Genomic DNA, 15,802 nt, shown 5'->3' with positions numbered 1-15,802 from the left:
GCTTGGCGCGCCTGGGCCACTCGGCATCCTTCTTTTCTTGATTTCCTTGGTGCGTTCACTTGTGGGCTCTTCGTTCAATATATCATCCCGGGGCTATTGAACCCACCAAATATGGCAGCTTCAAAATATGTTGACAATGGGTTCAACATCCCAAAATAATGAGTGCACCACAATGAACCCACCAAGTTCAAACTTACTTCAAATTTTATAACAACTTTCCCTAACTTACCTCACTAAAATTCCTTACCCTCTTACCTCAAAATTCTAAAATCAAACATAATCTCATCAAAAACCGCAAAACACCTTTCCATTGCTCATGCTCACTTGAAATAATCTAAATTCCATGAATACAACTTATCAATCCAAAAGAAAACAAGTGAAAGAAAGGAAAATAAAAGAAAACTAGAAAAAATAGAAATCAAAAGAATAAGGTTAGAAAACCGGGTTGCCTCCCGGCAAGCGCTTGCTTAAGGTCCTTAGCTCGACCCTTTCCTCCAAATCATGGAGAGTCAAAGAAAACCACTTTGTTCAAAGTGGCGGAAGGAGCAAATTCATTTTCAATTTTTAGCAACCTCTCATTCTTGCTAGATGAAACTTCACTCGATGAATCCTCAAAAGCAAGCCTCTCTTTCTTTGACTTCATTCTCATTCTCTTTTTCCTAGAAGCTCTCACTTTTTTATTTGCATTGTTCTTTCTTGTAGACGATTTCACACCATCCACACTCTTAGGATCATCTTCCTCCTCTTGAGGGTAGAGCTCAGACCAATGAGGAATGTCAATCTCCTCCTCGTCCATGAGCTTGGGAAACTTCGTTTTCTCTTCACTAACCTTCTTGCAATCAAAACTCAAAAGCACATTATCACAATTCTCAAGAACATCGTTAGTTGAAGAATCAATCATGCAAACATTATCGATGGAGCAAGGGGAATTAACACACATGATATATTTCACAAAAGACAAAGACTCATGTATCGGTTTTAGCTTAAAACTTTCCTCATTGTTACCAACTCTCAAGGTAATACAACCTCCCTTAACATCTATCAAAGCTTTCGAAGTAGCTAAGAAAGGTCTCCCTAAATTGATAGGAACATGGTCATCTTCCGCAATCTCTAACATAATGAAGTCAACGGGATTGTAAACTCTTCTATCTTTAGGGGGACATCCTCAACTCTACCCTTTGGGAACTTAATAGATCTATCGGCCAATTGAAGGGTCATGTTGGTTGGAAGGAGCTCAACTAACTTAAGTTTCTTAAAGACGGAATGAGGCATGATGCTAACACTAGCACCAAGATCACAAAGGGCATTTTGGAACAATTTACCATTAATACTACAAGGGATGGAGAAATTCCCGGGATCTTTCAACTTTTGGGGTAAGTCATTATGGATAAAGGCACTACAACATTCCCCCAAACTCACCGATTCAACCATATTACAATCTATCTTACCACTCAAAATTTCCTTAAGAAACTTAGAATAGTTCGGCATTTGTTCCAAACTTCGGTGAAAGGAATAGAAAGATGAATTTGCTTAAGCATCTCGATGAATTTCCCAAATTGTTCATCCAATTTGTGCCTATTGAACTTTTGGGGTAAGGAAGTTTGGGTTTGTAAACCTCATCTTGCTTCCTCTCTTTCTTCTTAGTCTCCTCATTAGAACTCTCACACATCTTGCTAGACTCTTCATGCTTATTCCCCTCGCTCGCTCGAATCATTCTCCTTTTCACCCTCCTTATTCTTCCTAGAAACACTCTCTTCAAGGACCTTACCACTCCTAATGGTGATTGAATAGACCAGTTCCTTAGGATCAATTCCTTGTGATGGTAAAGAGGAAGGGGTAGCATTAGGCCTATACAAAACTATCTGATAATCCGAAAATCCAAAAATCCGATCCGCAACCGATCCGAATTTTAGGATATCCGGTCCGATTTTTCATTTCAGATACGAAAAATCGGATATCGGATACGGATTCGGATAATGAATTTCAATTTTTTGGATATCCGAAAAAAGTATCCGATCCGATATCCGGTGAAATTACTTGCATTATTATTTCATTTTTATCTTACGGTTCAAACTTTCATTTACTCTTTGGTATTTAACTCATTCAATTCTCCCACAAACCCAAACCCTAAAACCATCTCCTAAGCCTCACCGCCTCTATATTCTCTCTACTTCTCTCTCCTCTCAAAGTCTCTGACCTCCCTTCAGCCTTCATGGCTTCACCGCCCAATATCTCTCCTCTCTCCTTTATCTCCTCCTGACTGCCTCTCAGATCTCTGTCATCTCATGGTCATGGCTTCCTTCTCCTTCTCGGTGTTCTCACGGTTGCTTCCTGCCTTCCCTCATCTCTCTCATTCTCGCGGCTGCTCCGATCTTCTTCTTCATTCAATCTCACGGTCGTGGCTTACTGCCTTCCCTCATCTCTTTCACTCTCGCGGCTGCTCCGTCGCTCCGATCTTGTTCTTCGTTCAATTGCTGGCCTAATTTTTTTTTTTATTTTCAATCTTCTTAGTTGAGTTGTGCTGCTAGTCTACTACAGTTATAATTTTTTGTAGTAGTGACAATTAAATGATGAATATAATTTATTAGTTTATTATTTATATTAATTAAATAGTCTTTTTTTTAACAAATGAAATGAAATGGTCTTTTAAAAGACTACTACTTTGTTAAATTTGAAGTACATACATTGTGCTGCTTAACAATAAAAAAGCAAAAAAGCAATAATATTAACGAGATTTATAAACTTGTCTTAATCAATTTTCATTAATATTGGATAATGGATATCCGAAACATCCGATCCGAACGATTTCGGATATCGGATATCCGAAATTTTTGGATCGGATTTGGATATCAATTTTTGATATCCGAAGATTCGGATATCCGATCCGAAATCACATTTCGGATCGGATATCCGATCCGTGAACAAGCCAAGGTAGCATACTCCATCAAAACATTGGTCAATCGAGAAATTTGGGTCTCCAACATCTTTCCATGAGTCATAATGTCATAAAACATTTTGTCACTAGTATGTGATCGTTCAACTTCTTGGCTTGATCTTCCATGACATATTCTAACCTACTCATAGATTGAAATAGTTGATCATAGAAATTATCACCTTGCCCTTGGGTCTTTGGAGTAAATTCGGGTGGGGAACCTCTTTGAGCAGTGTTTAGAAAATTTCCCCTACTTTGGTTACTCCAATTACCCCTACCATGATTTTGGCCGAAATTTTGATTATGGTTACCATAACCTTGTTTATGATCCCCATATCTTTGACCATGACTTTGATCATTATAACCATAGTTGTTATGGTTACCACGAAACCCTTGGGTTTCTTCGTTCCTATAACCACTATTTTGGTTATAATTATCGTAACTCCCTTGGTTGTGATAATTATTATTCCCAACATTCTTTTGAACATTAAATCTAGGTCCAAAATCATTATTATCAACATAATTCACATGCTCATTCTCATTTCCATCATATTCATCACATCCATCACAAGAAACATTAGAACAATTAGAAGCATCATGATCATTCTTTCCACATAAATCACAAAACCAAACATTCTCTAATCATACAACAAGAAGCGAAAAGAGGGTTAGAGTAAGAAGATGTACATCTCCCCTTAAATTGAAAGGGAAGAGTTTGTGCTTGTGAAGAAGCATTCTCAAGCTTAACCTTGATAGAAACTACCTATTTCCCTAAGTCGGAAATTATCGTGGACTAATTGTTGATGGCATTGAGTTGATCAATCAAGCCACTTTTGCTTGTCGACTCTTTCTCAACTTCTTGAAAATTTATGTAGTGCCTCACTACATCATCTATCACATCCACAATCTCTTCACCGTCTTGTTCATGATTGGGCCTCCGACTCTAGCATTAAGACTTGACCTCCCTTGAGGACTCAAGCCACCATACAAGATTTGAATGATTTGGTAAGTCAGAATTCCATGGTGAGGACACTCTCTTTGATATTCCTTGTACCTCTCCCATGCTTCATAGAAGCTCTCACTAGACATTTGCTTGAAGCTTTGAATTAAAGCTCTTATCTCCGCCATTTTCTTTTGAGGGAAGAAACAGGAAAGAAATTCTTTTGTAACTTCGTCCCAAGCTCTCAAGGAATTATGCTTCACTTCCTTGTCTAGCCACTCTTGAGCTCTTCCGATTAGAGAAAAGGGAAACAGCTTAAGCCTTATAAACTCTTGTGTGACCCCGCTCACCTTAATCGTGTTGCAAGATTTCTCGAATTCCTTAAGATGATTGAGGGGACTTTCATTTGTTGCACCACTATATTGTCGCCTCTCAATCAAGGTTATCATTGCCGACTTGATTTCAAGTCTCTTTCCGGAATTATAGATGGAGCAATCCCGCTCTCATACTTATATGCACCCGGAGTGCCCAACTCCTTCAATGTCACCCTTGGAGCTTCTCAAACCCAATACAAATATAAGGCAAGTGTAGGGTCGAACCACTAGGAATGGGAGTGATTGCTAAGGTTTAGGTCAAGCTACTTCAAAATATCAAGGGAAAGTAAGGTAAGTAATCTAGGATCAACTAACAATCAATTAATCAAATATATCAAATACTAGGGATTAGGATCCCCATATACTTGCAATGAACACAAACTAATCGGGATTGGGATTGATTAAGTCAAGTATTGCGAGGGAAAATCGACGATGCAATCAAAAGAGTATGATAAGCTATTCTCCTAAAGGTCTAACTAGCGCCAACTACGAGAGACTCTAACTAGGAAATTTACAAACCTACTCAATCGACAAAAGCGAGCCACAAATCAATTGTATGTATCAAAGTGAATTCACAATGCAATCTAGTGCGAGTAATAAGGTTGACCACTCCTAAATTAAACACACACACGCACATAATTAATCAACCAATTTAATCACAATATTAAATCAATCAATTCCCCCCAATTAGCATTGATCCATTACTTATACAAGTTTCATCATCACCCTAGCAAGTAAACTACTCACAATCCATCAAGAAAATCAAGATTAAAACTACACTAATCAACAAATTCATCATCATCTTTTCAATCAAACTAAATCAATCAAACAATCAATAAACTTAAACAATAAACAAAACAATTGAAATAAAAAGCTAAAGATTGAATTAAAGTATTTCCTTACAAATGACGTGGGAAAATTAGGTCGTTGGACTAATCCTCCTATGCCAAACAAAATTTATAAACACTCAACAAACCTAAATATAAGTATAGAGGTAAGTCAAGGGTCGAACCCAAAGGAACAGTAATGTCTAAGTGCTTCCAATTATGTGCCTAAGCTAGGTCGAAGACTAAGGGTGAAAGAGGACACTAACAACTACTAAGACAAAGAAATCAAACAAATAAATGCTAGGGATTAGGATTCACTTATAATAGCAATGAACAATGCAAATTGGTTTAGGAAGTTGACTAAGTCAAGCAATGCGAGGGAAAATCAATTATGCAACCAAAAGAGCATATCAAGCTATTCTCCTAGAGGTCTAACTAGCGTCAACTACGATAAACTCTAGCTAGGAAACATCACAAGACACCTCAATCGTGTAAATGCAAGCCACAAATCAATGGTCCGTATCAATGTGAACTTACAATGCAATCTAGTGTGAATAACTAGGGTGATCAAGCCTAAATCAAACACACACATGCACATAATCAATTAACCAATTTAATCACATCATCAACTCCATCAAAATCCCCAATCTACATCAATCCATTACATAATACAAGCTTCACCAAATCCCTAACCCAACAACTACTCTAGCAACATCATCAATTCAACAAACAACTAAAGTAATCAACAATCTACAATCAAAGAATCAACAATCAAAGAAGAACAATAACTCTAATCAAACATCAACCATCAAATATCAAAATCAAACAATCTAAACATGAATACTAAACAAAACAATAAATGAGATAGAGTTTAGAAATACTCATTGATAATAGAGTAGATCTCCAATACAATTGTCACCATTGGATCTTCAATCTCTCAATCACCATTGAAATTCTTCACTTTCACTCTCTAAAATCTACTCCTAAAACTAACCCCTAAATCTAGAGAGAGAAGCTCTCAACTAAGCTAAGAATATGATCTAATTCTATTATGAAACTTCTTCCTACAAAAATAGAAGGAAATAACTATATATACAAAGGAGAAGGTCGGTTTTGACGCCCAAGAATAGACCCACGCAGGTGCGGGCGCTCGGAGGAGAGAGAGAAGTGCGCACGGGACACACCCATAAAGGTGCGCCCGCACACACTCCATGTGCGGCCGCACACGACATATGTGCGGCTGCACACTCCCCGTGTGCGCCCGCACAAAACTGCAGCCTCCTTTCTTCTTCTTCGTCCTAGCTCATGTGGTGCACACATCCTAGATGATGGTGATGGAGGACAAGGTAGGCAGTAACTTTCTTGAATTTCTTGAAGGATATAAGCCATGAGTAAGGCATATACAAGACCTTGAAGCATGCTCCTTGGATCCCCCTTTGACTTGAAACTTCTTGCACAAGCTTTAGGCATGAAAATCAATGACAGACCATGGAGAGGAAGCTCGGGAATCCTTGGACAATCAATCACAACCTACAAACAAAGGATAAAAAGCAAGTAAAAGGGAAAAATAGCAAGTAAATTAGAAAATGCATAAAATAGAGAAACTAATTACAAAACGCATAAAATGAAGAAAACTAGAATAAAACTAAGGAAAACTAAAGAAAAGAGTAATAAAATGAAATGAAATTCATCCAAAAAGGGACCAAATGAGTGCCATAAATGTCACTCATCAAATTCCCCCAAGCTAAACTTTTGCTCGTCCTCGAGCAAAACAAAGCAAGAAAGATCAAGGATGAAAGATTTATTGAAAATGAAAAAGAAAGACTCAAGATAAGAATATACACTAAGACTCACTGTCGTAGGAATCACGGTTGTTTTTAGCTACAACAAGCCCTTTAGACCCCAAAGTCGCCTATGAGGACGAGTGAGGTCTCGTAAGGGTATCCTAAGAGTTTGACCCATAACTCTCATAATAATACAAACAAGGCAAAGCATGAACAAGAAAACAAAATACAAGAAAAGCAAACAAATGTTCATGAAAGGACTTTTGCAAATGTACAAGTACAAGTGGATGCAAATCTTTCTAAACAAGTAAGGGAGTGCACGTTCCAAGATACCCAAGGTTGATTGAAACATAAATATGCTAAGCATAGGAACTAGCTTTCACAATACACTTTCATCCCAAACGATCTTACCGCGTTCTTCCTAATAGCTTCAAATCGACCTCTAATGAGCATCCCAATGATTCCACGAAGGAACCGGAAAAGGAGAATTTTTAGGCTACTCGACATCTTGACTTTTGCATCCCCTCTCCCTATTCCTAAAACTCACATCCCTCTCCACCGATGAATGACTCAACCATTTAGGTCAAAAGGTCTTTCCCCAAGGTTGTAACGTTAAGGCAAAAGGGTGAGGGTAGGCTAAAAATTTAAAATTTGGTGGTTTTCCTAATAGTGAAGCAAAGATTGCGCATTTCTTTACATCAAAACCAAGTAATCACCAAACAAAAACAACAACACCCCCAAGCTTATTCAAAGCTATAAACCACAAACATATACACAAAAAGCGTGAGAACGCTTCCCCCCAAGCTTAAATGGAGCATTGTCCTCAATGCTCAAAAAGGGAGAAAACTCACATCAAAATATTTTTGAATTTTTCATTTTTCACTTTTTTTTTCTTCTTTTTTTTTCAATAATGCTTTGTCCTCGCCTCATTCTACTTTGGACGGCTTTTTCGATTTTGCACTTATTTGTCCATGCCTTTTATAATGTAGGACGGCTTTTACTCATACTCATTTGCCATTATTCACAAAGAAGATATAACACAATCTTGCTTTCATAAGAACCAAACATTTCAACTTCTCCACCACAAACTCCATCAAGAATGATCAATTGCTTCACAAAAACCAAGAAAAGAAAGAGAATGAAACAAAAGGCCAAAGATCTAAAGATGTGGCTTGAAAAGAAGGTATAAGGCTCAAATGGTTGCAAGAAGGCAAATGTAAACCCAAAAATAACAAAAATGAATAAAACTATCCTAAAAAAGAAAAATACCACCCCGAAAAAGGTGCCTTTGTCCTCCCTAAATGGTTCGGTCTCGGATTCAAGATCTATGAGTCAAGTTTCAAGATTAGGTTTGCAAGAAGTCAAGGATCCATGCCGCTCATACAAGTAAGGTAGAAGGCTTGAAAAACATAGAACTCACATGGTTGTAGCAAAAACTCACTATTGGTGTCAAATCGACTATAGGAAGCAACTACCAAACATGCCACAAACAAGTAGAATCCGGCTTCATGTTCCCACTAGTTCTAACCAACTACCTTAGCATGCTTTATCCTAGAATCAACCAAGCGTACTCTCAAACTGTGCACACCGTTACCATTTAGGAAGAAAAGCATTCAATTATACAAGTCCAAATGTTATTATGTCCAAAGCAAGAACAAAACAAAACACGTTGCAAATTTGCCTTGATAGAAACAAAAATCTTTTTGAAGTTTTTCAAAATATAAGAAACATGGAAAAGCATATACAAAGGTGCATAGCATATAAGAATCAACATTCTACCAAACATAATAAAATACCCTCCCCCAAGCTTGAATGAGACAATACACTCAAACATAAATCATATAATCCATGGGAGGGGAAAACAAGGAGATTAATCCAACAAACCAACATATGTCCAACAAGTCATCATCCACTAGAGAAAGAGCAAGGAAAGATATTACCGGATACTAGGTGGGTGTAAATACCCGCAAATGACCCAATTTAAACCTTTCAAAGCAAATTTCTCAAGAATTGAACCTTGTCTTCATATGCTCGCAAAGATAGGAGTCAACCTTCCTTGATTCTTGATCCAAATCGAAGCACCGAAGTATATCAAGTCATGTACCTAGCAAAAGGCACACAAAAATTTCCATGAGAGAAAAATCTATTCTAAAAAGAAAAGGAAAATCTAATCTAAAACACGGGTTACTTCCCGAGAAAGGCTTGCTTAAGGTCCAAGCTTGACCGCTCTAGTAAAATAATATTGCAACGATCGCAAGAGCTTGTCAAATGCACTACTACACATTTCATAAGATAGAATGTAGGCAAATGACGGAAGAAAAATGTGCAACAAGATCATTGCACGCAAGTGAGAAGGGAGGTGCCAAAAGAAAGAAAAAGAAGGATCAAAAGGAGAAACAAAGAAATAAGAAGAAGAAGGGGGAGAAGAAAAAGAAAAAGGCAAATCCTCCTCACTAGGATATTTTTGGGTGGCAACATCACCCTCTTCCTCAATTAGAGACAAATGAGCCACATGCAAATCCTCATAGACAATAGGGTCCCCAATAGGCTTACCAACAAAGGAAGGGAGAAAAATAGGGCAATAGGGGATGTGGTCAAACTTTTGAGAGAAAGGGGTATGAGAAATAGGTAAAGGGTTCGCGACTCCCTCAACACAAGGTCTCTCATCGCCAATGAGGGCATGAAAATCAATCATAGAATCCTCAAAAGAAGAACACTCATGATCACCATCTCCCTCAAACATCCAACTCCCAAGAGGAACCACATAATCTCCTCCACTACCTTCATGAACAAAAGCTCCCTCAACTTCCTTAAAGCCTAGAGTCTCAAAACCATGCATGAATGGAGGCAAATTCACTTCAAAATCATCTCTCTCCCATGAAGCTTTCTCAATCAACTTGCTTAAAAGGCTATGGCTATTTCTTATGCACTCAATAAACACATTTGACATAACCTCAAACGAGTCCAAATACTCATGGTTAGAAGAGTCACATTCATACACTTGAGACTCATTACAATGGGTGGGAGGGTTGGGATTTTCAAATTCAACACTCTCTTCTCTCTCAACTCCTTCACCATCACTCATATGCTCACCAAAAGTAACCTCACACACTCTTGGTTGCTCAAAATCACCATCATCATCCTCAACACACACATTGGATTTGTTATTTTCACACACAAGCATCAAAGATGACAATTGGCTTTCTAGCTCTTCATTTCTCCTTCTTCCTTCCTCAAAACTCTCCTCACTCTTTTTCATCATCTCCAATTGACTTCTCAAACAATTAAGAGTAGACTCCATTTTAGGCCCAAGATCATCACTAAGCTCAACATGCCTAATTCGAGTTTCCAAGGTAGCAATAAGAGATTCAAAGGATGTAGGAGATTGAGGCTCAACAAAAGAAGAAGAAGTACAACCAAGATTGGAAGAATCAACATTGAAATCATGAGCATGTACATCACATTGGGGGGTGGGGGTAAAATCAAGAACATGAGATTCATTATCAAGGGAACGAAGCACATCACAAGAAGGCATGGTAAATAAAATAATGAAGAATATTGAAATACACCATTAGCATCAACTTGAGCATGTACTCCATCATCATGATCAAAAGGGGAAATAGAGTTGAAATCATGTGTTCTAGGTTCACTAATGGGATTATGTGACAAATCATGGGAAATCATGCTAACATTAGAAGAATCAAGACATTGCACATCAATATTAGGAACATGATTATCCCTATTACAGGTATCCCTAGCAAACCAAACATAAAAATCCCAAGCATCATCAATTGACAATGCTCTAAATTCACCATTGTGCATGCATTCAACTTCATCCCTAGTTTGCTCATTCAAACCAAAATAACAAATCTCACAAGCCTCCCAAAGGCTACTACAATTACAATCAAGAAATCCCTCTAGTCTATTAAAATATTCACAAAAAGGCTCATTGTCAAATTGAGGAAATGAGAGACATGCCATTTTATATAAAGCAAACAAAAGAAATCAAATAAAAGAAAACTATAAACAAAGACCTAGACTGAAACAATCAAAAACACTCAAACATAGACACCGTTCCCCGGCAACGGCGCCATTTTGACGTGGGAAAATTAGGTCGTTGGACTAATCCTCCTAAGCCAAACAAAATTTCTAAACACTCAACAAACCTAAATACAAGTATAGAGGTAAGTCAAGGGTCGAACCCAAAGGAACGGTAATGTCTAAGTGCTTCCAATTATGTGCCTAAGCTAGGTCGAAGACTAAGGGTGAAAGAGGACACTAACAACTACTAAGACAAAGAAATCAAACAAATAAAATGTTAGGGATTAGGATTCACTTATAATAGCAATGAACAATGCAAATTGGTTTAGGAAGTTGACTAAGTCAAGCAATGCGAGGGAAAATCAATTATGCAACCAAAAGAGCATATCAAGCTATTCTCCTAGAGGTCTAACTAGCGTCAACTACGATAAACTCTAGCTAGGAAACATCACAAGACACCTCAATCGTGTAAATGCAAGCCACAAATCAATGGTCCGTATCAATGTGAACTTACAATGCAATCTAGTGTGAATAACTAGGGTGATCAAGCCTAAATCAAACACACACATGCACATAATCAATTAACCAATTTAATCACATCATCAACTCCATCAAAATCCCCAATCTACATCAATCCATTACATAATACAAGCTTCACCAAATCCCTAACCCAACAACTACTCTAGCAACATCATCAATTCAACAAACAACTAAAGTAATCAACGATCTACAATCAAAGAATCAACAATCAAAGAAGAACAATAACTCTAATCAAACATCAACCATCAAATATCAAAATCAAACAATCTAAACATGAATACTAAACAAAACAATAAATGAGATAGAGTTTAGAAATGCTCATTGATAATAGAGTAGATCTCCAATACAATTGTCACCATTGGATCTTCAATCTCTCAATCACCATTGAAATTCTTCACTTTCTCTCTCTAAAATCTACTCCTAAAACTAACCCCTAAATCTAGAGAGATAAGCTCTCAACTAAGCTAAGAATATGATCTAATTCTATTATGAAACTTCTTCCTACAAAAATAGAAGGAAATAACTATATATACAAAGGAGAAGGTCGGTTTTGACGCCCAAGAATAGACCCACGCAGGTGCGGGCGCTCGGAGGAGAGAGAGAAGTGCGCACGGGACACACCCAGAAAGGTGCGCCCGCACACACTCCATGTGCGGCCGCACACGACATATGTACGGCCGCACACTCCCCGTGTGCGCCCGCACAAAACTGCAGCCTCCTTTCTTCTTCTTTGTCCTAGCTCATGTGGTGCACACATCCTAGATGATGATGGAGGACAAGGTAGGCAGTAAATTTCTTGAATTTCTTGAAGGATATAAGCCATGAGTAAGGCATATACAAGACCTTGAAGCATGCTCCTTGGATCCCCCTTTGACTTGAAACTTCTTGCACAAGCTTTAGGCATGAAAATCAATGGCAGACCATGGAGAGGAAGCTCGAGAATCCTTGGACAATCAATCACAACCTACAAACAAAGGATAAAAAGCAAGTAAAAGGGAAAAATAGCAAGTAAACTAGAAAATGCATAAAATAGAGAAACTAATTACAAAAAGCATAAAATGAAGAAAACTAGAATAAAACTAAGGAAAACTAAAGAAAAGAGTAATAAAATGAAATGAAATTCATCCAAAAAGGGACCAAATGAGTGCCATAAATGTCACTCATCAACAAACTTGGATCAAAATCAAAGGAAATGTGCTAGAATCATCAACCATCAATCTTCAAGTCTCTCTCTCTAAAAATCTAAGAACTAAAGTTTCTCTCTCTAAGAAAATCAAAACCTAAATCTAAATCTAATTGATACTATTCCTTCTCTCTCTAAAAATAGAAGAAGAACCCATATAAAGCAAAACTAACAAAGAGAGTTAGTTAGATCGTCCAAAGAAGACCCGTACAGGCGCGACCATCTCCAAGGAGTCGCGCGGCTGCGTAGAAATGGGTACGAAACATGGGGCTCAAGTGGCGCGGCCGCGCCACCAGGCCGCGCGGCCGCGCCATGGTCGCGTGCACCCGCGTCTGGGAGCAGGGCAGCCTCCTCTTCTTCACTTCGATGCTCCTCGTGCGCTCCACTTGGTGTGCTTGAGGAACACGGAGTAAGGCAGATTCCATAGGGCCTCCATGGTGGGTTCAACACCAAGAATGGTACCCCCACGACTTGAATGCACGCCCTAATTAAGGAACTTGGAACTTGCACATCTCCAATCTTGAGCTTCAAATGGAAAGCACTAGGCATCCTAATCTTTGCAAAACTCGGGAAGGAACCTCGAGAATCCTTGGTCAACAATCTTAACCTGAAAATGAAAGAAAACAAACAAATAAAAGGGAAAAAGGCAAAATAAAGTAAGAAATACAAGAAAATGGAAAACTAACTTAGGAAAATGCAAACTAAAAAAATAAGGAACAAAACTAAGGAAAATGAATGAAAAGAGCTACAAAAAAGAATGAAATTCACCCTAAAGAGAACCAAATGAGTGCCATAAATGACACTCATCAACAAATTAAACAAGTTAAACAAGGTGTTATGTTCATATGATTGAGAAGATGACCACGAACTAGCTTGTTGTCCTTTTCCTTCTTTTTCAAAGCTTCTGTCATGGTTGGCGCAACGGGGATCGTAGGATTTTTATTCCGCCTTCTTGAGCACCTCAATGATATCTTCATATATCACATAATCTATTTTAATTTGGTCAAAGAAAATTAGTACCTTTTGCGACCATCTCTTATAGTTGTTACCATCAATAGGCTTCTACTTAAAGAGGTCGGGGAAGGTCTTGTTCATAACACCAGTTGCAATAGATACTATTTCGTTTACAAATTGTTGTAATATGAAGAGTGATTTGGGTATTTTTACCCTAGCCAGCTGGCCTAATCAGAGCCCGCCACGTGTCACTGGAAGGGGCGCCACTTTGGACCTTCCACATGGCGACACGTGGTAGGAAGATAAAGGTCCCTTGGGAATGGCGGCTTTCAAGGCCCAAATCCCAAGGGCCCTGCAAAAAATGGCGTGCCCTTCCCAAGGGCACAAAACCCTAGGAAGGGCACACATTTCTAGGACCCTAAAAATAGGGAACATTCCCTCATTTATGGGGTAAGATCTGATTCTTACAGCTTTATGACATAACCATGATTGAATACCAATCATTGTATGAACTGTCACTCTCAAGAAACAGTACACCTGAGCTTGGAATCCAAGCAAATAACCTTTCTTTCCGCACGTTTTCTCTCCGAATCCGTACTAACTTAATCTTCGGAGGCGGACCACCAACCATTTGGTGCTCCGTTGTTTTGCAGGTACAGACGTCTCTTACTGGATCCAGTCTTAGTGTTGTAACTCTCCCGAGGGACAAAAAAACCCCAAAACAAAGAGGGCCTAGAACAAATAGTCAATAAAATGAACAAGGGAAAAGAAAATAATACTCAACGGAATTTCAGTGTGGCGTGATAATAATCACTGACCAGAAAATGAAATCCGGCGCAACTGGGGTGCACATTTTATTTGACAGTATGTTCCCTAAGGTTACACACACCACTCCCACACAAAGGCACTTTTGGGTGGGAGGCTAGAAACTAGTAAACTTATGCCCAAAGAGAGAATTGTGTTTTGCTCAATGTGTTTGATGATTGTATATTCTTATTTTTCAATCATGAAAATATATAAAAAAATATAATGAAAAATGAAGAGTAAGAGGATGAATCGAGACATCAAAGGGTGATTAAATCACAATAAACATCCACTTCAATGGGGGGTTATAAGAGAATCCAAGAGATGAATTGAAGAAAGAATGCTTAAGTGGATTGTATGTAAATATGAAAAGTCTACTCCACAACCCACTTGTAGGCAATCGTTGGTGGCCACAATCCTCACTAGTTGAAAAAACGCTATTTGTGACGCCTTATTTGTAACCAAGGGGTTTTTTTTAGTTACAAACACTAGTAGAAAAATTCAAAAATACAACGCTCATTGGCCACCGGTTTTTGAAAACTGGTGGCTTAATTAAGTGGCGGGATGAGGCAAAGAACAATGGCCACCGGTTCAACCAAACCCATGGCAAAAATTGGAAAGGCCACCGGTTTTGAACCGGTGGCAATAACTAAGTATATTAAAAAAAAAAAAAACCGGCCTTTATTTGTTCCTTTATATACCCTAACCCTAAATGATCGGCGCCTCTTTCCTCAATTCCTCCTTCTGTCTTCTCCTCTCTCCTCTCTCCTCCTTCTCCTTTCCTCCTTCTCGTTCTGTCTTCTGTCTAGCTTATCCCCTTTAATTTCCTCCTTCTATCTTCTCCTCTCTCCTCCTTCTCTCTCTCCCCTCTCCTTCATCTCTCTTCGACCTCTCTTCTCTGTCCTCTCTCCTCCCTATCTTTCCTCTTCTTTCCAATTTCTCTTCTTTCCTCTTCTTTCAAATTTAGATCCAAAAATCCATCTCAAAAATCTGAGGTTAGTGCATGTCCGCTTACAAGTCCGCTTACAATCCAAAAATTTCATCTGTCTTCTTCCCACCACCACCGCCGCCGCCATCAAGTCCGCTTACAAGTCAAATTTGAGGTTAGTGCATGTTTTTGGGTTTAATTGTTCGGGGTTATGGTTTATCAGTTTAATTATTTATTTTATATGCCTTGATTTTTTTGGGTTTGATTGTTGTAATATTGTTTGAAATTGATGGGTGTAATTGATTTTGGAATTATTTGGGATAATTGATTTTTTCATTATTTTGCGCTTAATTGATGTTTCGAAATTTTTGGGTTTAATTGAGTTTCGAAAGTTTTGGGGTTAATTAATTTGCTGGGTTTAATTATTTGCTGGGTTTAATTGATTTTCTGGGTTTGCTGACTTTAATTGATTTGCTGGGTTAGATCCGTTTTCGA

The 15,802-nt window shown here is 38.3% G+C and overlaps 1 non-coding gene across 1 annotated transcript; it reads left to right on the top strand.

The window, feature by feature from the left end:
- The first annotated feature begins 3,947 nt into the window (after positions 1-3,947).
- On the top strand, positions 3,948-4,054 carry LOC145618812 (small nucleolar RNA R71). The gene has a single exon (XR_014108051.1). It is a non-coding gene; the product is annotated as a small nucleolar RNA R71 (small nucleolar RNA).
- Positions 4,055-15,802: the final 11,748 nt, after the last annotated feature.

This window comes from Chenopodium album, chromosome 26 (genome assembly GCF_948465745.1).
Source record: "Chenopodium album chromosome 26, dcCheAlbu1.1, whole genome shotgun sequence".
NCBI lineage: Eukaryota > Viridiplantae > Streptophyta > Magnoliopsida > Caryophyllales > Amaranthaceae > Chenopodium > Chenopodium album.
Note: the sequence above shows the minus strand (reverse complement) of the source record. Positions and strands in the feature narration are given on the sequence as shown.